This window comes from Pleuronectes platessa, chromosome 22 (assembly GCF_947347685.1).
Source record: "Pleuronectes platessa chromosome 22, fPlePla1.1, whole genome shotgun sequence".
Classification (NCBI taxonomy): Eukaryota; Metazoa; Chordata; class Actinopteri; order Pleuronectiformes; family Pleuronectidae; genus Pleuronectes; species Pleuronectes platessa.
The window spans coordinates 2,776,300-2,800,683 of NC_070647.1; the positions used below are offsets into that span (position 1 = coordinate 2,776,300).

Sequence of the window (24,384 nt, forward strand, 5' to 3'; positions counted from 1 at the left end):
ACATATGTTTCCTTTGATTCCTTTGGAGATAACCATAGGAAACATGGGTATGAACGGGATCCAAGGATCCTTTCGAGATAAGCATAGGAGTGTTTCCTTTGGAGAGGATAATAGGAATGTTTCCTTTAGAATTACTCAGACAGAGACCCAAATATTGTACTTCCGTAAACCCTAGTATGGGACATTTCTAGGCATTTTGCTGTAATGTAAAGTGCCTACAAATGTCCCATGTATTGTATTTTTACCTAACACAAAGAGTGGAACATTTCTAGCTATTTTCAGCACTCAGGGTGTGGGCTTTAGAGTGGGTCCCCGGCCTCAGCCATATCTGGAGGTTTTTTCTCCCATGTTTTGTATTTTTCCCCATGAAAACGTATGGGACATTTCTAGGCATTTTTACTATAATGTAAAGTGACTAGAAGTGTCCCAAGTATTCTACCTTTCCCTAACACAAAGAGTGAGACATTTCTAGCCATTTTCAGCACTCAGGACGGGGGCTTAAGTGTCGGTTCTCAGGCACGGCCGGTGCTGGTGCTTGGTCTCTACTTGGAGGCCCGGGTCAGCGAAATCTGACCAAGTGTGAAATGGAGAACCAAGGGCGCGAGGCTCTTTAACCCAGGCCCATGGGTGATAACACTCAGGACGGGGGCTTAAGTGTGGGTCTCCGGGCACGGCCGGTGCTGTTGCTTGGTCTCTCCGTGTAGGCCCAGTTCAGTGAAATGTGACAAAGAAAGAGATCTAAACAAAGGAAACTGATATATATATGTTTCCTTTGATTCCTTTGGAGATAACCATAGGAAACATGGGTAAGAACGGGATCCAAGGATCCTTTCGAGATAAGCATAGGAGTGTTTCCTTTGGAGAGGATAATAGGAATGTTTCCTTTAGAATTACTCAGACAGAGACCCAAATATTTTACTTCCGTAAACCCTGGTAAGGAACATTTCTAGGCATTTTCAGCACTCAGGGTGTGGGCTTTGGAGTGGGTCCCCGGGCTCAGCCATATCTGGAGGTTTTTTCTCCCATGTTTTGTATTTTTCCCCATGAAAACGTGTGGGACATTTCCAGGCATTTTTGCTATAATGTAAATTGCCTAGAAGTCTCCCAAGTATTGTATCTTTCCCTAACACAGAGTGAGACATTTCTAGGCATTTTCAGCACTCAGGACGGGGGCTTAAGTGTCGGTTCTCAGGCACGGCCGGTGCTGGTGCTTGGTCTCTACTTGGAGGCCCGGGTCAGCGAAATCTGACCAAGTGTGGAATGGAGAACCAAGAGCGCGAGGCTCTTTAACCCAGGCCCATGGGTGATAACACTCAGGACGGGGGCTTAAGTGTGGGTCCCCGGGCACGGCCGGTGCTGGTGCTTGGTCTCTCCGTGTAGGCCCAGTTCAGTGTAATGTGACTAAGAAAGAGATCTAAACACAGGAAACTGATATACATATGTTTCGTTTGATTCCTTTGGAGATAACCATAGGAAACATGGGTATGAACGGGATCCAAGGATCCTTTCGAGATAAGCATAGGAGTGTTTCCTTTGGAGAGGATAATAGGAATGTTTCCTTTAGAATTACTCAGACAGAGACCCAAATATTGTACTTTCGTAAACCCTAGTATGGGACATTTCTAGGCATTTTGCTGTAATGTAAAGTGCCTACAAATGTCCCATGTATTGTATTTTTACCTAACACAAAGAGTGGAACATTTCTAGTTATTTTCAGCACTCAGGGTGTGGGCTTTAGAGTGGGTCCGCGGGCTCAGCCATATCTGGAGGTTTTTTCTCCCATGTTTTGTATTTTTCCCCATGAAAACGTATGGGACATTTCTAGGCATTTTTACTATAATGTAAAGTGACTAGAAGTGTCCCAAGTATTCTATCTTTCCCTAACACAAAGAGTGAGACATTTCTAGGCATTTTCAGCACTCAGGACGGGGGCTTAAGTGTCGGTTCTCAGGCACGGCCGGTGCTGGTGCTTGGTCTCTACTTGGAGGCCCGGGTCAGCGAAATCTGACCAAGTGTGAAATGGAGAACCAAGGGCGCGAGGCTCTTTAACCCAGGCCCATGGGTGATAACACTCAGGACGGGGGCTTAAGTGTGGGTCTCCGGGCACGGCCGGTGCTGGTGCTGGGTCTGTCCCTGGAGGCCCGGATCAGCGAAATCTGACCAAGTGTGGAATGGAGAACCAAGAGCGCGGGGCTCTTTAACCCAGGCCCATGGGTGATAACACTCAGGACGGGGGCTTAAGTGTGGGTCTCCGGGCACGGCCGGTGCTGTTGCTTGGTCTCTCCGTGTAGGCCCAGTTCAGTGAAATGTGACAAAGAAAGAGATCTAAACAAAGGAAACTGATATATATATGTTTCCTTTGATTCCTTTGGAGATAACCATAGGAAACATGGGTAAGAACGGGATCCAAGGATCCTTTCGAGATAAGCATAGGAGTGTTTCCTTTGGAGAGGATAATAGGAATGTTTCCTTTAGAATTACTCAGACAGAGACCCAAATATTTTACTTCTGTAAAACCCTGGTAAGGAACATTTCTAGGCATTTTCAGCACTCAGGGTGTGGGCTTTGGAGTGGGTCCCCGGGCTCAGCCATATCTGGAGGTTTTTTCTCCCATGTTTTGTATTTTTCCCCATGAAAACGTGTGGGACATTTCCAGGCATTTTTGCTATAATGTAAATTGCCTAGAAGTCTCCCAAGTATTGTATCTTTCCCTAACACAGAGTGAGACATTTCTAGGCATTTTCAGCACTCAGGACGGGGGCTTAAGTGTCGGTTCTCAGGCACGGCCGGTGCTGGTGCTTGATCTCTACTTGGAGGCCCGGGTCAGCGAAATCTGACCAAGTGTGGAATGGAGAACCAAGAGCGCGAGGCTCTTTAACCCAGGCCCATGGGTGATAACACTCAGGACGGGGGCTTAAGTGTGGGTCCCCGGGCACGGCTGGTGCTGGTGCTTGGTCTCTCCGTGTAGGCCCGGTTCAGTGAAATGTGACTAAGAAAGAGATCTAAACACAGAAAACTGATATACATATGTTTCCTTTGATTCCTTTGGAGATAACCATAGGAAACATGGGTAAGAACGGGATCCGAGGATCCTTTAGAGATAAGCACAGGAGTGTTTCCTTTGGAGAGGATAATAGGAATGTTTCCTTTAGAATTACTCAGACAGAGACCCAAATATTGTACTTCCGTAAACCCTAGTATGGGATATTTCTAGGCATTTTTGCTATAATGTAAAGTGCCTAGAAGTGTCCCAAGTAGTCTATCTTTCCCTAACACAAAGAGTGAGACATTTCTAGGCATTTTAAGCACTCAGGACGGGGGCTTAAGTGTGGGTCCTCGGGCACGGCCAGTGCTGGTGCTTGGTCTCTCCTTGGAGGCCCGGGTCAGCGAAATCTGACTAAGTGTGGAATGGAGAACCAAGAGCGCGAGGCTCTTTAACCCAGGCCCTTGGGTGATCACTCAGGACAGGGGGGCTTAAGTGTGGGTCCCCGGGCACGGCCGGTGCTGGTGCTGGGTCTGTCCCTGGAGGCCCGGCTCAGCGAAATCTGACCAAGTGTGGAATGGAGAACCAAGGGCGCGAGGCTCTTTAACCCAGGCCCATGGATGATTACGCTCAGGACGGGGGGGGCTTAAGTGAGGGTCCCCGGGAGCGGCCGGTGCTGGTGCTTGGTCTGTCCCTGGAGGCCCGGCTCAGCGAAATCTGACCAAGTGTGGAATGGAGAACCAAGGGCGCGAGGATCTTTAACCCAGGCCCATGGGTGATCACTCAGGACAGGGGGGCTTAAGTGTGGGTCCCCGGGCACGTCCGGTGCTGGTGCTGGGTCTGTCCCTGGAGGCCCGGCTCAGCGAAATCTGACCAAGTGTGGAATGGAGAACCAAGGGCGCGAGGCTCTTTAACCCAGGCCCATGGGTGATTACGCTCAGGACGGGGGGGGCTTAAGTGAGGATCCCTGGGCACGGCCGGTGCTGGTGCTTGGTCTGTCCCTGGAGGCCCGGCTCAGCAAAATCTGACTAAGTGTGGAATGGAAAACCAAGAGCGCGAGGCTCTTTAACCCAGGCCCATGGGTGATAACACTCAGGACCGGGGCTTAAGTGTGGGTCTCCGGGCACGGCCGGTGCTGGTGCTTGGTCTCTCCGTGTAGGCCCAGTTCAGTGTAATGTGACTAAGAAAGAGATCTAAACACAGGAAACTGATATACATATGTTTCGTTTGATTCCTTTGGAGATAACCATAGGAAACATGGGTATGAACGGGATCCAAGGATCCTTTCGAGATAAGCATAGGAGTGTTTCCTTTGGAGAGGATAATAGGAATGTTTCCTTTAGAATTACTCAGACAGAGACCCAAATATTGTACTTTCGTAAACCCTAGTATGGGACATTTCTAGGCATTTTGCTGTAATGTAAAGTGCCTACAAATGTCCCATGTATTGTATTTTTACCTAACACAAAGAGTGGAACATTTCTAGTTATTTTCAGCACTCAGGGTGTGGGCTTTAGAGTGGGTCCCCGGGCTCAGCCATATCTGGAGGTTTTTTCTCCCATGTTTTGTATTTTTCCCCATGAAAACGTATGGGACATTTCTAGGCATTTTTACTATAATGTAAAGTGACTAGAAGTGTCCCAAGTATTCTATCTTTCCCTAACACAAAGAGTGAGACATTTCTAGGCATTTTCAGCACTCAGGACGGGGGCTTAAGTGTCGGTTCTCAGGCACGGCCGGTGCTGGTGCTTGGTCTCTACTTGGAGGCCCGGGTCAGCGAAATCTGACCAAGTGTGAAATGGAGAACCAAGGGCGCGAGGCTCTTTAACCCAGGCCCATGGGTGATAACACTCAGGACGGGGGCTTAAGTGTGGGTCTCCGGGCACGGCCGGTGCTGTTGCTTGGTCTCTCCGTGTAGGCCCAGTTCAGTGAAATGTGACAAAGAAAGAGATCTAAACAAAGGAAACTGATATATATATGTTTCCTTTGATTCCTTTGGAGATAACCATAGGAAACATGGGTAAGAACGGGATCCAAGGATCCTTTCGAGATAAGCATAGGAGTGTTTCCTTTGGAGAGGATAATAGGAATGTTTCCTTTAGAATTACTCAGACAGAGACCCAAATATTTTACTTCCGTAAACCCTGGTAAGGAACATTTCTAGGCATTTTCAGCACTCAGGGTGTGGGCTTTGGAGTGGGTCCCCGGGCTCAGCCATATCTGGAGGTTTTTTCTCCCATGTTTTGTATTTTTCCCCATGAAAACGTGTGGGACATTTCCAGGCATTTTTGCTATAATGTAAATTGCCTAGAAGTCTCCCAAGTATTGTATCTTTCCCTAACACAGAGTGAGACATTTCTAGGCATTTTCAGCACTCAGGACGGGGGCTTAAGTGTCGGTTCTCAGGCACGGCCGGTGCTGGTGCTTGGTCTCTACTTGGAGGCCCGGGTCAGCGAAATCTGACCAAGTGTGGAATGGAGAACCAAGAGCGCGAGGCTCTTTAACCCAGGCCCATGGGTGATAACACTCAGGACGGGGGCTTAAGTGTGGGTCCCCGGGCACGGCCGGTGCTGGTGCTTGGTCTCTCCGTGTAGGCCCGGTTCAGTGAAATGTGACTAAGAAAGAGATCTAAACACAGAAAACTGATATACATATGTTTCCTTTGATTCCTTTGGAGATAACCATAGAAAACATGGGTAAGAACGGGATCCGAGGATCCTTTAGAGATAAGCACAGGAGTGTTTCCTTTGGAGAGGATAATAGGAATGTTTCCTTTAGAATTACTCAGACAGAGACCCAAATATTGTACTTCCGTAAACCCTAGTATGGGATATTTCTAGGCATTTTTGCTATAATGTAAAGTGCCTAGAAGTGTCCCAAGTAGTCTATCTTTCCCTAACACAAAGAGTGAGACATTTCTAGGCATTTTAAGCACTCAGAACGGGGGCTTAAGTGTGGGTCCTCGGGCACGGCCAGTGCTGGTGCTTGGTCTCTCCTTGGAGGCCCGGGTCAGCGAAATCTGACTAAGTGTGGAATGGAGAACCAAGAGCGCGAGGCTCTTTAACCCAGGCCCTTGGGTGATCACTCAGGACAGGGGGGCTTAAGTGTGGGTCCCCGGGCACGGCCGGTGCTGGTGCTGGGTCTGTCCCTGGAGGCCCGGCTCAGCGAAATCTGACCAAGTGTGTAATGGAGAACCAAGGGCGCGAGGCTCTTTAACCCAGGCCCATGGATGATTATGCTCAGGACGGGGGGGGCTTAAGTGAGGGTCCCCGGGAGCGGCCGGTGCTGGTGCTTGGTCTGTCCCTGGAGGCCCGGCTCAGCGAAATCTGACCAAGTGTGGAATGGAGAACCAAGGGCGCGAGGATCTTTAACCCAGGCCCATGGGTGATCACTCAGGACAGGGGGGCTTAAGTGTGGGTCCCCGGGCACGTCCGGTGCTGGTGCTGGGTCTGTCCCTGGAGGCCCGGCTCAGCGAAATCTGACCAAGTGTGGAATGGAGAACCAAGGGCGCGAGGCTCTTTAACCCAGGCCCATGGGTGATTACGCTCAGGACGGGGGGGGCTTAAGTGAGGATCCCTGGGCACGGCCGGTGCTGGTGCTTGGTCTGTCCCTGGAGGCCCGGCTCAGCAAAATCTGACTAAGTGTGGAATGGAAAACCAAGAGCGCGAGGCTCTTTAACCCAGGCCCATGGGTGATAACACTCAGGACCGGGGCTTAAGTGTGGGTCTCCGGGCACGGCCGGTGCTGGTGCTTGGTCTCTCCGTGTAGGCCCAGTTCAGTGTAATGTGACTAAGAAAGAGATCTAAACACAGGAAACTGATATACATATGTTTCGTTTGATTCCTTTGGAGATAACCATAGGAAACATGGGTATGAACGGGATCCAAGGATCCTTTCGAGATAAGCATAGGAGTGTTTCCTTTGGAGAGGATAATAGGAATGTTTCCTTTAGAATTACTCAGACAGAGACCCAAATATTGTACTTTCGTAAACCCTAGTATGGGACATTTCTAGGCATTTTGCTGTAATGTAAAGTGCCTACAAATGTCCCATGTATTGTATTTTTACCTAACACAAAGAGTGGAACATTTCTAGTTATTTTCAGCACTCAGGGTGTGGGCTTTAGAGTGGGTCCCCGGGCTCAGCCATATCTGGAGGTTTTTTCTCCCATGTTTTGTATTTTTCCCCATGAAAACGTATGGGACATTTCTAGGCATTTTTACTATAATGTAAAGTGACTAGAAGTGTCCCAAGTATTCTATCTTTCCCTAACACAAAGAGTGAGACATTTCTAGGCATTTTCAGCACTCAGGACGGGGGCTTAAGTGTCGGTTCTCAGGCACGGCCGGTGCTGGTGCTTGGTCTCTACTTGGAGGCCCGGGTCAGCGAAATCTGACCAAGTGTGAAATGGAGAACCAAGGGCGTGAGGCTCTTTAACCCAGGCCCATGGGTGATAACACTCAGGACGGGGGCTTAAGTGTGGGTCTCCGGGCACGGCCGGTGCTGGTGCTGGGTCTGTCCCTGGAGGCCCGGATCAGCGAAATCTGACCAAGTGTGGAATGGAGAACCAAGAGCGCGAGGCTCTTTAACCCAGGCCCATGGGTGATAACACTCAGGACGGGGGCTTAAGTGTGGGTCTCCGGGCACGGCCGGTGCTGTTGCTTGGTCTCTCCGTGTAGGCCCAGTTCAGTGAAATGTGAAAAAGAAAGAGATCTAAACAAAGGAAACTGATATATATATGTTTCCTTTGATTCCTTTGGAGATAACCATAGGAAACATGGGTAAGAACGGGATCCAAGGATCCTTTCGAGATAAGCATAGGAGTGTTTCCTTTGGAGAGGATAATAGGAATGTTTCCTTTAGAATTACTCAGACAGAGACCCAAATATTTTACTTCCGTAAACCCTGGTAAGGAACATTTCTAGGCATTTTCAGCACTCAGGGTGTGGGCTTTGGAGTGGGTCCCCGGGCTCAGCCATATCTGGAGGTTTTTTCTCCCATGTTTTGTATTTTTCCCCATGAAAACGTGTGGGACATTTCCAGGCATTTTTGCTATAATGTAAATTGCCTAGAAGTCTCCCAAGTATTGTATCTTTCCCTAACACAGAGTGAGACATTTCTAGGCATTTTCAGCACTCAGGACGGGGGCTTAAGTGTCGGTTCTCAGGCACGGCCGGTGCTGGTGCTTGGTCTCTACTTGGAGGCCCGGGTCAGCGAAATCTGACCAAGTGTGGAATGGAGAACCAAGAGCGCGAGGCTCTTTAACCCAGGCCCATGGGTGATAACACTCAGGACGGGGGCTTAAGTGTGGGTCCCTGGGCACGGCCGGTGCTGGTGCTTGGTCTCTCCGTGTAGGCCCGGTTCAGTGAAATGTGACTAAGAAAGAGATCTAAACACAGAAAACTGATATACATATGTTTCCTTTGATTCCTTTGGAGATAACCATAGGAAACATGGGTAAGAACGGGATCCGAGGATCCTTTAGAGATAAGCACAGGAGTGTTTCCTTTGGAGAGGATAATAGGAATGTTTCCTTTAGAATTACTCAGACAGAGACCCAAATATTGTACTTCCGTAAACCCTAGTATGGGATATTTCTAGGCATTTTTGCTATAATGTAAAGTGCCTAGAAGTGTCCCAAGTAGTCTATCTTTCTCTAACACAAAGAGTGACACATTTCTAGGCATTTTAAGCACTCAGGACGGGGGCTTAAGTGTGGGTCCTCGGGCACGGCCAGTGCTGGTGCTTGGTCTCTCCTTGGAGGCCCGGGTCAGCGAAATCTGACCAAGTGTGGAATGGAGAACCAAGGGCGCGAGGCTCTTTAACCCAGGCCCATGGGTGATTACGCTCAGGACGGGGGGGGCTTAAGTGAGGATCCCTGGGCACGGCCGGTGCTGGTGCTTGGTCTGTCCCTGGAGGCCCGGCTCAGCAAAATCTGACTAAGTGTGGAATGGAAAACCAAGAGCGCGAGGCTCTTTAACCCAGGCCCATGGGTGATAACACTCAGGACCGGGGCTTAAGTGTGGGTCTCCGGGCACGGCCGGTGCTGGTGCTTGGTCTCTCCGTGTAGGCCCAGTTCAGTGTAATGTGACTAAGAAAGAGATCTAAACACAGGAAACTGATATACATATGTTTCGTTTGATTCCTTTGGAGATAACCATAGGAAACATGGGTATGAACGGGATCCAAGGATCCTTTCGAGATAAGCATAGGAGTGTTTCCTTTGGAGAGGATAATAGGAATGTTTCCTTTAGAATTACTCAGACAGAGACCCAAATATTGTACTTTCGTAAACCCTAGTATGGGACATTTCTAGGCATTTTGCTGTAATGTAAAGTGCCTAAAAATGTCCCATGTATTGTATTTTTACCTAACACAAAGAGTGGAACATTTCTAGTTATTTTCAGCACTCAGGGTGTGGGCTTTAGAGTGGGTCCCCGGGCTCAGCCATATCTGGAGGTTTTTTCTCCCATATTTTGTATTTTTCCCCATGAAAACGTGTGGGACATTTCCAGGCATTTTTGCTATAATGTAAATTGCCTAGAAGTGTCCCAAATATTGTATCTTTCCCTAACACAGAGTGAGACATTTCTAGGCATTTTCAGCACTCAGGACGGGGGCTTAAGTGTCGGTTCTCAGGCACGGCCGGTGCTGGTGCTTGGTCTCTACTTGGAGGCCCGGGTCAGCGAAATCTGACCAAGTGTGGAATGGAGAACCAAGAGCGCGAGCCTCTTTAACCCAGGCCCATGGGTGATAACACTCAGGACGGGGGCTTAAGTGTGGGTCCCCGGGCACGGACGGTGCTGGTGCTTGGTCTCTCCGTGTAGGCCCGGTTCAGTGAAATGTGACTAAGAAAGAGATCTAAACACAGGAAACTGATATACATATGTTTCCTTTGATTCCTTTGGAGATAACCATAGGAAACATGGGTAAGAACAGGATCCGAGGATCCTTTAGAGATAAGCACAGGAGTGTTTCCTTTGGAGAGGATAATAGGAATGTTTCCTTTAGAATTACTCAGACAGAGACCCAAATATTGTACTTCCGTAAACCCTAGTATGGGATATTTCTAGGCATTTTTGCTATAATGTAAAGTGCCTAGAAGTGTCCCAAGTATTCTATCTTTCCCTAACACAAAGAGTGAGACATTTCTAGGCATTTTCAGCACTCAGGACGGGGGCTTAAGTGTCGGTTCTCAGGCACGGCCGGTGCTGGTGCTTGGTCTCTACTTGGAGGCCCGGGTCAGCGAAATCTGACCAAGTGTGAAATGGAGAACCAAGGGCGCGAGGCTCTTTAACCCAGGCCCATGGGTGATAACACTCAGGACGGGGGCTTATGTGTGGGTCTCCGGGCACGGCCGGTGCTGGTGCTGGGTCTGTCCCTGGAGGCCCGGCTCAGCGAAATCTGACCAAGTGTGGAATGGAGAACCAAGAGCGCGAGGCTCTTTAACCCAGGCCCATGGGTGATAACACTCAGGACGGGGGCTTAAGTGTGGGTCTCCGGGCACGGCCGGTGCTGTTGCTTGGTCTCTCCGTGTAGGCCCAGTTCAGTGAAATGTGACTAAGAAAGAGATCTAAACACAGGAAACTGATATATATATATGTTTCCTTTGATTCCTTTGGAGATAACCATAGGAAACATGGGAAAGAACGGGATCCAAGGATCCTTTCGAGATAAGCATAGGAGTGTTTCCTTTGGAGAGGATAATAGGAATGTTTCCTTTAGAATTACTCAGACAGAGACCCAAATATTTTACTTCCGTAAACCCTAGTAAGGAACATTTCTAGGCATTTTCAGCACTCAGGGTGTGGGCTTTGGAGTGGGTCCCCGGACTCAGCCATATCTGGAGGTTTTTTCACCCATGTTTTGTATTTTTCCCCATGAAAACGTGTGGGACATTTCTAGGCATTTTTGCTATAAGGTAAAGTGCATAGAAGTGTCCCAAGTATTCTATCTTTCCCTAACACAAAGAGTGAGACATTTCAAGGCATTTTCAGCACTCAGGACGGGGGCTTAAGTGTGGGTTCTCAGGCACGGCCGGTGCTGGTGCTTGGTCTCTACTTGGAGGCCCGGTTCAGCGAAATCTGACCAAGTGTGAAATGGAGAACCAAGAGCGCGAGGCTCTTTAACCCAGGCCCATGGGTGATAACACTCAGGACGGGGGCTTAAGTGTGGGTCTCCGGGCACGGCCGGTGCTGGTGCTTGGTCTCTCCGCAGATTTATTGATGTTACAGAAATGAAAGGCCAGGATGTATTATTCCAACTTAGTCAACATCCAACAGCGCTGGCCGAAAAGGATGCTTTTGAAAAGTGCTCTTTTATGTGGCTCGTTGGTCTAGGCATATGATTCTCGCTTACGGTGCGAGAGGTCCCGGGTTAAAATCCCGGACGAACCCTTTCAGCAATGTCTCCAATCTTTCCCTGAAGATGGACAATCATACTAAGTTATATTGAATTGACCTAGAATTTGGATATGTTCTATAGATCAATATAGACCCCAGTGGTTATCTCTGAAAAAAGCGTTACAGAAAAATCGCGATGGAAATATGTCAGACTCTTTGGAGATATCAATATACTGCCATTAGATGTTATTTATTGCTCACGTTGTTAGTAGAAGTCAGTAGTGTACTGATTTTATGGATGTTACAGAAATGAAAGGCCAGGATGTGTTATTCCAACTTAGTCAACATGCAACAGCGCTGGCCGAAATGGATGCTTTCGGAAAGGTCTCTTTTACATGGCTCATTTGTCTAGGGGTGCGAGAGGTCCCGGGTTCAAATCCCGGACGAGCACTTACAGCAATGTCTCCAATCTTTCTCTGAAGATGGACAATCATACTTAGTTATATTGAATTGACCTAGAATTTGGATATGTTCTATAGCTCGATGTAGACCCCAATGGTTATCTCTGAAAAGAGCGTTACTCCGCAAATCCACACTTCAGAGATGTAAATTCAATGGCGGATTGGCACTTCCGAATTTCCAACTGTATTATTGGGCGACACATATTCAAAAAATGTCATTTTGGTTCAAGTCAGTGAATCTGCCATGGTGTCACCTGGAGGCACAGTCATGTGTTTCATCCTCCTTACCTGCTCTACTTACTTCTTCTATTCCATCCAACCTCTCTGGCTTCACAAATAATCAAGTGGTCCACTCCACACTTAAAATTTGGTATCAGTTTAGGAAACACTTCAAATTTAAATCAACATCTACTTTAGCTCCTTTACTGAACAATCATTTATTTCGACCTCCGCTCACAGATTCAACCTTTCTCACATGGCATAATAAAGGCCTGAAATGTTTTGAAGATCTTTACAAGGATGGTATTTTTCTTAGCTTTACAGATCTCTCAGGAGAATTTCATCTCCCACCTTCTCATCTCTTTCGATACTTTCAAATTAGACACTGCGCTAAAGCATTGTTTCCAGTTTTTCCCTCCTCGCCGCCGACCCTACAGTGGGAGGTGCTCTTAAACCACGATCCACTTCAAAAATCACTCATCTCTAAAGTTTATAATGAACTTCTGTCCTTTGATTGCTCTCCAGTTACTAAAATTAGGGCTGCCTGGGAAGATGAACTAGATCTGAATTTGGAGGATGACTGGTGGGACACTGCTCTTAAGAAAATTCACACAAGTTCATCCTGCGCTCGTCTCACACTTATACAGTTTAAAGTAGTGTTTAGAGTCCACTTTTCTAAAGCGCGACTGTCGAAAATCTATCCCAGTATCACTGACAAATGCGACAAATGTCATGCCTCATCCTGCAATTTAACCCATATGTTCTACTCTTGTCCGCTACTCTCTTGCTTTTGGCTGAATTATTTTGACACCATGTCAAAAATACTCTCAGTGACTATAAAAGTCTCCCCCCATGTTGCCATATTCGGGCTCCCAGAGAACCATAACCGGTTTACCTCTACACAATTAGACATTTTAGCTTTTACTTCCTTACTGGCAAGACGCCATCTTCTTTTCCACTGGAAGTCGACTAAAGCTCCCTCTAGTACTCAGTGGCTCAACGACACCATGTCTCTTCTAAAGCTGGAAAAGATCAGATATTCAGTAAAAGGCAGCTCTAACAAATTTTATAGTAAGTGGCTTCCCTTTCTTACATTCTTCCACTCTCTCCAGTCCCTGCCCCCTGATTGACGGAACCCCCCCTCTCTCTCTCTTTTCTCTCTTTCTTCTTCCTTTTTATTCATTCATTTATTTATTTATTTTATTTATATATATATATTTTTTTATTTATGTATATTTTATTTTTTCTTTCCTTTTAATTTGTTTATACTGTGCAGCTTTAATACTTAATTGTTACTTAATATAATTTCCAGTTATCTATCTATCATTATTGTTGTTGTTTTCATTGAGTTGTGTAATGTGTTGTTTGCTGGACCACGTTCATGTGGTCCATAAAATAAGAAAAACTTCCTAGGAGGAAGACTGTATATACTACTCTTGATCAAGATGCGCAATGTTTTTGTGGTATCAATGTCTTTGTGTATTGCTGATTGTCGTGCTGAGATTTTATGATACCCAATGTAAATTTGACATTGATTTCTGTCCTACTGTGCCTTACCTCCTAATAAAAATATTAATAAAAAAAAAAAAAAAAAAAAAATGAAAAGAGCGTTACTGAAAAATCGCGATGGAAATATGTCAGACTCTTTGGAGATATCAATATACTGCCATTAGATGTTATTTATTGCTCATGTTGTTAGCAGAAGTCAGTAGTGTACTGATTTTATGGATGTTACAGAAAAGAAAGGCCAGGATGTATTATTCCAACTTAGTCAACATGCAACAGCGCTTGCCGAACTCCCAGGTTTCGAACAGACGTCTTTTATGTGGCTCGTTGGTCTAGGGGTATGATTCTCGCTTTGGGTGCGAGGTCCCGGGTTCAAATCCCGGACGAGCCCTTTCAGCATTGCCTCCAATCTTTCCCTGAAGATGGACTTTCAAGTTATATTAAATTCACCTAGAATTTGGATAAGATGTATAGATCAACGTAGACCCCAATGGTTATCTCTGAAAAGAGTGTTAATGAAAAATTGCAATTGAAATATGTCAGTCTCTTTAGAGAAATAAAATGGAGATATAGATATACATCCATTGGAGGTTAAATTTTGCTCACATTGTTAGCGGAAGTCAGTAGTGTACTGATTTTATTGATGTTACAGAAATGAAAGCCCAGTATATATTATTCCAACTTAGTCAACATCCAACAGCGCTGGCCAAAGTCGATGCTTTCTGAAACGGTTATTTTATGTGGCTCGTTGGTCTAGGGGTATGATTCTTGCTTAGGATGCGAGAGGTCCCGGGTTCAAATCCCGGACGAGCCCTTTCAGAATTGTCTCCAATCTTTCCCTGAAGATGGACTATCATTACTAAATTATATTGAATTGACCTAGAATTTGGATATGTTCTATAGATCAATGTAGACTCCAATGGTTATCTCTGAAAAGAGGGTTACTGAAAAATCGCAATTGAAATATGTCAGACTCTTTAGAGATATAAAATGGAGATATCAAAATACAGCCATTGGAGGTTAATTCTTGCTCACATTGTTAGCGGAAGTCAGTAGTGCACTGATTTTATTGATGTTATAGAAATGAAAGTCCAGGATGTGTTATTCCAACTTAGTCAACATCCGACAGCGCTGGCCGAAATGGATGATTTCGGAAAGGTCTCTTTTACATGGCTCGTTGGTCTAGGGGTATGATTCTCGCTTTGGGTGCGAGAGGTCCCGGGTTTGAATCCCGGACGAGCCCTTTCAGCATTGTCTTCAATCTTTCCCTGAAGATGGACTATCATACTAAGTTCTATTGAATTGACCTAGAATTTGGATATGTTCTATGGATCAATGTAGACCCAATGGTTATCTCTGAAAAGAGCGTTACTGAAAAATCGCAATGGATATATGTAAGACTCCTTGGAGATATCAATATACAGCCATTGGAGGTTAATTGTTGCTCACATTGTTAGCGGAAGTCAGTACTGTACTGATTTTATTGATGTTACAGAAATGAAAGGCCAGGATGTATTGTTCCAAATGAGTCAACATCCAACAGCGCTGGCCGAAGTCGATGCTTTCTGACAGGTTTATTTTATGTTCCTTGTTGGTCTAGGGGTATGATTCTTGCTTTGGGTGTGAGAGGTCCTGGGTTAAAATCCCTAACGAGCCCTTTCAGCATTGTCTCCAATCTTTCCCTGAAGTTGGACTATCATTCCTAAATTATACTGAATTGACCTAGAATTTGGATATGTTCTATAGATCAATGTAGACCCCAATGGTGATCTCTGAAAAGACGGTTACTGAAAAATCGTAATTGAAATATATCATACTCTTTTGAGATATACAATAGAGATATCAATATACATCCATTGGAGGTTAATTGTTGCTCACATTGTTAGCGGAAGTCAGTAGTGCACTGATTTTATTGATGTTACAGAAATGAAAGCCCAGGATGTGTTATTCCAACTTAGTCAACATCCAACAGCGCTGGCCGAAATGGATGCTTTCGGAAAGGTCTCCTTTACATGGCTTGTTGGTCTAGGGGTATGATTCTCGCTTAGGGTGCGAGAGATCCCGGACGAGCCCTTTCAGCAATGTCTCCAATCTTTCTCTGAAGATGGACTATCATTACTAAATTATATTGAATTGACCTAGAATTTTGATATGTTCTATAGATCAATGTAGACCCCAATGGTTATCTCTGAAAAGAGGGTTACTGAAAAATCGCAATTGAAATATGTCAGACTCTTTAGAGATATAAAATGGAGATATCAATATACAGCCACTGGAGGTTAATTGTTGGTCACATTGTTAGCGGAAGTCAGTAGTGTAATGATTTTATTGATGTTACAGAAATGAAAGGCCAGGATGTATTATTCAAACTGAGTCAACATCCAACAGCGCTGGCCGAACTCACAGGTTTCGAACAGACTTCTTTTATGTGGCTCGTTGGTCTAGGGGTATGATTCTCGCTTTGGGTGCGAAAGGTCCCGGGTTCAAATCTGGGATGAGCCCTTTCAGCATTGTCTGCAATCTTTGCCTTAAGATGGACTATCATTACTAAATTATATTGAATTGACCTAGAATTTGGATTTGTTCTATAGATCAATGTAGACCCCAATGGTTATCTCTGAAAAGAGCGTTACTGAAAAATCGCGAATGAAATGTGTCAGACTCTTTAGAGACATACAATGGAGATATCAATTTACAGCCATTGGAGGTTAATTGTTGCTCACATTGTTAGCGGAAGTCAGTAGAGCACTGATTTTATTGATGTTACAGAAATGAAAGGCCAGGATGTGTTATTTCAACTTAGTCAACATCCAACAGCGCTGGCCGAAATGGATGCTTTCGGAAATGTCTCTTTTACATGGCTTGTTGGTCTAGGGGTATTATTCTCGCTTAGGGTGCGAGAGGTCCTGGGTTCAAATCCCGGACGAGCCCTTTCAGCATTGTCTCCAATCTTTCCCTGAAGATGGACTATCATACTTAGTTATAATGAATTGACCTAGAATTTGGATATGTTCTATGGATCAATGTAGACCCAATGGTTATCTCTGAAAAGAGGGTTACTGAAAAATCGCAAATGAAATATGTCAGACTCTTTAGAGACATACAATGGAGATATCAATATGAAGCCTTTAGAGGTTAATGGTTGCTCACATTGTTAGCGGAAGTCATTAGTGCACTGATTTTATTGATGTTACAGAAATGAAAGGCCAAGATGTTTCATTCCAACTTGGTCAACATGCAACAGCACTTGCCGAAGTCTATGCTTTCCGAAAGGGTTCTTTTATGTGGCTCGTTGGTCTAGGCGTATGATTCTCGCTTAGGGTGCGAGAGATCCCGGACGAACCCTTTCAGCAATGTCTCCAATCTTTCTCTGAAGATGAACTTTCATACTGCCTTGAGAGGTTAAGAGTTTCTAAAATTGTCAGCAGGAGACAATAGGTATAGTATACTTATTTTAGTGATTTTAGAGAAATGAATTGCCAGGATGTTTCATTACAATTTGGTCAACATGCAACAGCGCTTGCCGAAGTCGATGCTTTCCGAAAGGTTTCTTTTATGTGGCTCGTTGGTCTAGGGGTATGATTCTCGCTTCGGGTGCGAGAGGTCCCGGGTTCAAATCCCGGACGAGCCCTTTCAGCATTGTCTGTAATCTTTCCCTTAAGATGGACTATCATTACTAAATTATATTGAGTTGACCGAGAATTTGGATATGTTCTATAGATCAATGTAGACCCCAATGGTTATCTCTGAAAAGAGGGTTACTGAAAAATCGCAATTGAAATATGTAAGACTCTTTGGAGATATCAATATACTGCCATTCGAGGTTAATTGTTGCTCACGTTGTTAGCGGAAGTCAGTAGTGTACTGATTTTATTGATGTTACAGAAATGAAAGGCCAGGATGTATTATTCCAACTTAGTCAACATGCAACAGCGCGTGCCGAACTCACAGGTTTCGAACAGACTTCTTTTATATGGCTCGTTGGTTTAGGGGTATGATTCTCGCTTAGGGTGCGAGAGGTCCCGGGTTCAAATCCCGGACGAGCCCTTTCAGCATTGTCTCCAATCTTTCCCTGAAGATGGACTATCATACTTAGTTATAATGAATTGACCTAGAATTTGGATATGTTCTATGGATCAATGTAGACCCAATGGTTATCTCTGAAAAGAGCGTTACTGAAAAATCGGGATGGAAATATGTCAGACTCTTTGGAGATATCAATATACTGCCATTCGAGGTTAATTGTTGCTCACGTTGTTAGCGGAAGTCAGTAGTGTACTGATTTTATTGATGTTACAGTAATGAAAGGCCAGGATGTATTATTCCAACTTAGTCAACATGCAACAGCGCTTGCCGAACTCACAGGTTTTCGAACAGACTTCTTTTATGTGGCTCGTTGGTCTAGGGGTATGATTCTCGCTTAGGGTGCGAGAGATCCCGGACGAACCCTTTCAGCAATGTCTCCAATCTTTCCCTTAAGATGGACTATCATTACTAAATTATATTGAATTGACCTAGAATTTGGATATGTTCTATAGATCAATGTAGACCCCAATGGTTATCTCTGAAAAGAGCGTTACTGAAAAATCGCAAATGAAATGTGTCAGATTCTTTAGAGACATACAATGGAGATATCAATTTACAGCCATTGGAGGTTAATTGTTGCTCACATTGTTAGCGGAAGTCAGTAGTGTACTCATTTTATTGATGTTACAGAAATGAAAGGCCAGGATGTATTATTCAAACTTAGTCAACATCCAACAGCGCTGGCCGAAATGGATGCTTTCGGAAAGGTCTCTTTTACATGGCTCGTTGGTCTAGGGGTATGATTCTCGCTTAGGGTGCGAGAGGTCCCGGGTTCAAATCCCGGACGAGCCCTTTCAGCATTCAATCAATCAATCAAATTTTATTTGTATAGCACATATTCACAAATTACAATTCATCTCATAGGGCTTTAACAGGGTGTGGCATCCTCTGTCCTTAACCCTCAGCAAGAGTAAGGAAAAACTACTAAAAACCCTTTTAACAGGGTAAAAATATGTAGAAACCTCAGAGAGAGCCACATGTGAGGGATCCCTCTCCCAGGACGGACAGAAGTGCAATAGATGCCACGTGCAGGAAAACATCATCAATAATCAAAGTCTCTAGCAGCATTTGATGAGGGTAGACATCCCGAAGGACAACCCCAACATGACATGCCAAGCAGTCCCGCTGCAATCACAGTCCATGCTCAGCAACCATCTAGACCACGATCCACCATCCAGACCAGACGCCACTCCAGTCCTCAGTCACCGTCCACCGCCGACCACCAGGACCCATCACAAGCCACCACCGCGGTCCTGGTCCACCGCCCGTGCCCAATGCCAACGCGACACAGGGTCCGCCACCAGCACCACGATCAGCCCAGAATCCGCCACAATGGATCCACCACCGCGACCCCCGGTGTACGATCCACAAACCGCAATCCATGGTGCGGCCACAGAGGCCCTGGATCTGCGGGTGACAAAGCAAAGGGATTCCGGGGAAGGGGGATAGGGATGGAGAAGAGGAAGGAGAAGCTGGAAAGAGAAGCTCCGTGTGTCATGTGTCATAAAATAGAACAAGTAACGTTCTGGCGCACTAATTAGCTCTAACTATAAGCTTTATCAAAAAGGAAGGTTTTGAGTCTACTCTTAAATGAAAAGATGGTATCTGCCTCCCGAACTGAAAGTGGTAGATTATTCCACAGCCGAGGGGCTTGATGGCTAAAAGCTCTGGCTCCTACTCTTTTTTTAGAGAATTTAGGGACGACAAGTAGGCTTGAATTCTGGGAGCGGAGTGCTCTAGCGGGTTTATAACGTACTTACAGCTCTTTAAGGTAAAAAGGCGCCATATTATTAAGGGCCTTGAAGGTGAGGAGGAGAATTTTAAATTCTATTCTAGATTTAACTGGAAGCCAGTGTAGCGACGCTAATACTGGAGAAATGTGCTCTCTTCTCTTTGTTCTCGTCAGGACACGTGCTGCGGCATTTTGGACAAGCTGTAGAGTCTTTAACGACTTACTGCTGGAGCCAGATAATAATGAATTACAATAGTCCAGTCTCGATGTAACAAAGGCGTGGACTAGTTTTTCTGCATCTTTTTGGGAAAGGACATGTCTAATTTTGGAAATATTACGTAAGTGGAAAAAAGCGGTCCTAGAAATTTGTTTTAAGTGAGAATTAAAGGATAAATCAGGATCAAAGATCACTCCCAAGTTCCTGACTGTTTCATTGGAAGCAAGGGCAATGTCGTCTAGCGCAGCTATATCATTAGATAATGCATATCTTAGGTGTTTAGGGCCAAGTATTATAACCTCTGTTTTGTCTGAGTTTAATAAGAGAAAAGTGCGGGTCATCCAGGTTTTTATGTCCTTGAGACATGTTCGAAGTTTATTTAATTGATTACTTTGTTCAGGTTTTATTGACAAATATAACTGGGTGTCATCCGCATAGCAGTGGAAATTTACCGAGTGTGTCCTGATAATGTTTCCTAGTGGAAGCATATATAATGAGAATAAAATTGGGCCGAGCACAGAGCCCTGTGGAACACCATGGTTAACTTTGGTGCGCACAGATGACTCATCATTAATTTGCACAAGTTGGGAGCGTTCAGAAAAATACGATTTAAACCAGTTAAGGGCGGTTCCATTAATGTTAATTAACTGTTTGAGTCTTTGTAATAAAATTTGATGGTCAATCGTGTCGAATGCTGCACTGAGATCTAACAGAACGAGGACAGACACAAGTCCCTGATCTGAGGCTATTAAAAGGTCATTAGTGACTTTTGCCAAGGCTGTCGCTGTACTGTGATTGGCTCTAAACCCCGATTGAAAGTCTTCATATATATTATTTTCCCGGAGAAACTCACACAGCTGATTGGCAACAACTTTTTCTAAGATTTTAGAGACGAAGGGGAGATTAGATATTGGTCTGTAATTGGCTAAAACCTCTGGGTCTAGGGTGGGTTTTTTGAGTAGGGGTTTGATGACAGCTATTTTAAAAGACTGTGGTACATAACCTGATGATAATGACAGATTGATGATGTTAAGTAACGAACTATCAATTAGGGGCAGAATTTCTTTAAGTAATTTGGTAGGAATGGGATCTAAGATACAAGTTGTTGGTTTAGAACCTGAGATTAATTTGGTAAACTGATCACGGGTGATCAGAGAGAAGCTGTCTAAGTAATGGGTAGGATTCTCAGCCGTTTCTGAGATCTCTGTTGTTGGGAGGGTATTAGTGCCAATTGAGGGCAGGAGATGGTTGATTTTATTTCTAATAGTTTGAATTTTATCATTAAAAAAGGTCATAAAGATATTACTATTTAGGGATCGAGGAATACTGGGTTCGGTGGAGGTGTGACTCTCTGTCAGCCTGGCTGCAGTGCTGAAGAGAAACCTGGGGTTGTTTTTATTCTCTTCTATTAGTTTTGAATAGTAGGCGGCTCTTGCTTTGTGGAGAGCCTTTTTATATTCTTTAACACTATTCTTCCAGTCTATTAGATTTTCAACATGGTTGCTGGAGCGCCACTTCCTTTCTAGTTTTCTTGATAATTGTTTTAACTCATTTGTCTGGGAATTATACCACGGAGCTAATTTACTATGTTTGACATTTTTCTTTTTTAGAGGCGCTATTGAGTCTAATGTTAATCGTAATGAGTCTGCAGAGCTATCGACGAGGTGGTCGATCTCAATGGAGCTCAGGGTTTTAAAGAATTTGTTGTTTATATCTACTGCTAATACGGGTTTAAATGTAATTGGGATTATTTCCTTAAATTTAGCTACAGCACTATCAGGTAGACATCTAGAAAATGAATTTTTTATTAGTGGCATATATTCAGTTATTGAAAAATCAAAGGTTATTAAATTATGGTCTGATAGAACTGGATTGCGCGGAAGTACTGTTTAATTTTCAATTCCGACACCGTACGATAATACAAGGTCAAGTGTGTGGTTACCACAATGAGTAGGTTGGTGTACACACTGACTGAAACCAATAGAGTCTAGTATTGAAATAAATGCTACGCTAAGGCAATCTTTATTATTATCAACATGAATATTAAAGTCACCAACAATAATAATTTTATCGGTCTTTAGGACTAAGTTTGATAAAAACTCAGGGAATTCCTTTAAAAATTCAGTATAAGCCCTGGGAGCACGGTAAACTACGGCAAATATGATTGGCTGTTGGTGGTTCCTGGATTGGCGTGGAAGACTAAGAACCAGACATTCAAATGATTTGTAGCTGAGTTTAGGTTTAGGATTAATTGATAGACTGGAGTTAAAAATAGCAGCAACTCCACCTCCTCGCCCAATTTCTCTAGGAACCTGTGAATTGATATGACTGGGGGGAGTAGATTCATTTAGACTGACATATTCATCAGGATGCAGCCACGTCTCAGTGAGGGACAGTAAATCTATGTTGTAATCGGAGACTATTTCATTAACTAAAAGAGCTTTTTTTTCCAGTGATCTAATGTTTAAAAGACCACATTTAAAAGTCTGGGTTTCCTGTATTGTTTCAGAGGTTGTTTTTATTTGTATTAAATTTTTGTGTGGAGTTCTCGCTCTGTTATTGTTTAATTTCAATAATTTAATCGGACGGTGAACAGACACAATCTCTATGGGGTTTTGTGATTGATCCAGAGGGAGCGCAGAGAAGTGTTTAGCACTGCAGCTCTGCTTCCTGGTCCCAACTATGGGTTGTCATGTAATAGACTGAGTAATATTCCTAGATAAGAGAGCTGCTCCATCCCAAGTGGGATGAACGCCGTCTCTCCTAACAAGACCAGGTTTTGTCGAAAAAGTTAGCCAATTATCTATAAAGCCCACGCCGTTTACAGGACACCACTTCGACAGCCAGCGGTTAAAAGACAACATGCGGCTAAACATGTCGTCACCTGTTGTATTAGGGAGCGGGCCAGAGAAAACTACTTTGTCCGACATCGTTTTAGCAAAAGCAGACACGAACTCAACATTAACTTTAGTGATCTCCGACATGCGAAGCCGGGAGTCGTTGCTGCCGACGTGAATTACGATTTTATTGTATTTACCTTTTTTAGTTTTAGCCATTAACTTAAGTTTAGATTCGATGTCGCCGGCTCTGGCCCCTGGGATACAATTAACTATAGTCGCTGGTGTCGCTAACCTGACGTTTCTCAGAACCGAGTCGCCAATAATCAGAGTCTGTTTATCAGCGGGTGCCTCGCTGAGTGGAGCGAATCTATTTGAAACGTGAGCTGGTGGCTCTTTAATCGTGGGCTTTTTAAGTCTAGCACTATGCCCCCTCCGGGTTGTCACCCAGCTGCCCTGCGCTCCCGGCTGCACGGGACTAGTCTGGGGACTGCTAGTTAAGGCTAAGCCACGTGATAAGCTAGGTGGCTCGGCGGCTAGCGGGAGCCGGCTAACTACAGCTAACGGAGTTTCTAAGCTGCTGAGCCGAGCTTCTAAGTCACTAAGCCGAGCCTCCATCGCTATCAACACACTACATTTATTACAACTACCTCTACTGTTAAGGGAGGCAGAGGAGTACGTAAACATAAGACACTCGGAGCAAGAGAGAGCAGTGGAGCAACAGGGAGAGAGAGAAGACATCGCTGCTATAGAGCTGCGAGGGTGAGCTCAAACAGAACACAGAATCACTAAGCACGATAGAGTAAGGGTTGGTATGTGCGAGTGTTTAACTACAGACCGGTGATTTTAGCCGTAGTGCTACAGAGAAACAGTTGTGTTTTAGCAGCGGAGCTAATTCGCAGAGCGACCACCACCAGTGGCAAGAAAACAGGAAATGACACAGCACGCTTACCGTAATGACGTCAGCCTCCACGAAGCAGTTATCTGAAGATGGACAATCATACTAAGTTATATTGAATTGACCTAGAATTTGGATATGTTCTATAGATCAATGTAGACCCCAATGGATATCTCTGAAAAGAGCGTTACTGAAAAATCGCAATGGAAATATGTCAGACTCTTTGGAGATATACAATGGAGATATCAATATACAGCCTTTGGAGGTTAATTGTTGCTCACATTGTTAGTGGAAGTCAGTAGTGTACTGATTTTATTGATGTTACAGAAATGAAAGCCCAGGATGTGTTATTCCAACTTAATCAACATCCAACAGCGCTGGCCGAAATGGATGCTTTCGGAAAGGTCTCTTTTACATGGCTTGTTGGTCTAGGGGTATGATTCTCGCTTAGGGTGCGAGAGATCCCGGACGAGCCCTTTCAGCATTGTCTGCAATCTTTCCCTTAAGATGGACTATCATTACTAAATTATATTGAATTGACCTAGAATTTGGATATGTTCTATAGATCAATGTAGACCCCAATGGTTATCTCTGAAAAGAGCGTTACTGAAAAATCGCAAATGAAATGTGTCAGACTCTTTAGAGACATACAATGGAGATATCAATTTACAGCCATTGGAGGTTAATTGTTGCTCACATTGTTAGCGGAAGTCAGTAGTGTACTCATTTTATTGATGTTACAGAAATGAAAGGCCAGGATGTATTATTCCAACTTAGTCAACATCCAACAGCGCTGGCCGAAATGGATGCTTTCGGAAAGGTTTCTTTTACATGGCTCGTTGGTCTAGGGGTATGATTCTCGCTTAGGGTGCGAGAGGTCCCGGGTTCAAATCCCGGACGAGCCCTTTCAGCATTGTCTCCAATCTTTCCCTGAAGATGGACTATCATACTTAGTTATAATGAATTGACCTAGAATTTGGATATGTTCTATGGATCAATGTAGACCCAATGGTTATCTCTGAAAAGAGGGTTACTGAAAAATCGCAAATGAAATATGTCAGACTCTTTAGAGACATACAATGGAGATATCAATATGAAGCCTT

At 44.5% G+C, this 24,384-nt stretch overlaps 7 non-coding genes across 7 annotated transcripts; all 7 read left to right on the top strand.

The window, feature by feature from the left end:
• The first annotated feature begins 13,832 nt into the window (after positions 1 to 13,832).
• Positions 13,833 to 13,902, top strand: trnap-ugg (transfer RNA proline (anticodon UGG)). The gene has a single exon. It is a non-coding gene; the product is annotated as a tRNA-Pro (tRNA).
• Positions 13,903 to 14,253: 351 nt separating this feature from the next.
• On the top strand, positions 14,254 to 14,325 carry trnap-agg (transfer RNA proline (anticodon AGG)). The gene has a single exon. It is a non-coding gene; the product is annotated as a tRNA-Pro (tRNA).
• Positions 14,326 to 14,682: 357 nt separating this feature from the next.
• trnap-ugg (transfer RNA proline (anticodon UGG)) lies at positions 14,683 to 14,754 on the top strand. Its single transcript has one exon. It is a non-coding gene; the product is annotated as a tRNA-Pro (tRNA).
• A 2,316-nt stretch (positions 14,755 to 17,070) lies between these two features.
• trnap-cgg (transfer RNA proline (anticodon CGG)) lies at positions 17,071 to 17,142 on the top strand. The gene has a single exon. It is a non-coding gene; the product is annotated as a tRNA-Pro (tRNA).
• Positions 17,143 to 17,486: 344 nt separating this feature from the next.
• trnap-agg (transfer RNA proline (anticodon AGG)) lies at positions 17,487 to 17,558 on the top strand. The gene has a single exon. It is a non-coding gene; the product is annotated as a tRNA-Pro (tRNA).
• Positions 17,559 to 18,317: 759 nt separating this feature from the next.
• trnap-agg (transfer RNA proline (anticodon AGG)) lies at positions 18,318 to 18,389 on the top strand. The gene has a single exon. It is a non-coding gene; the product is annotated as a tRNA-Pro (tRNA).
• A 5,725-nt stretch (positions 18,390 to 24,114) lies between these two features.
• trnap-agg (transfer RNA proline (anticodon AGG)) lies at positions 24,115 to 24,186 on the top strand. Its single transcript has one exon. It is a non-coding gene; the product is annotated as a tRNA-Pro (tRNA).
• Positions 24,187 to 24,384: the final 198 nt, after the last annotated feature.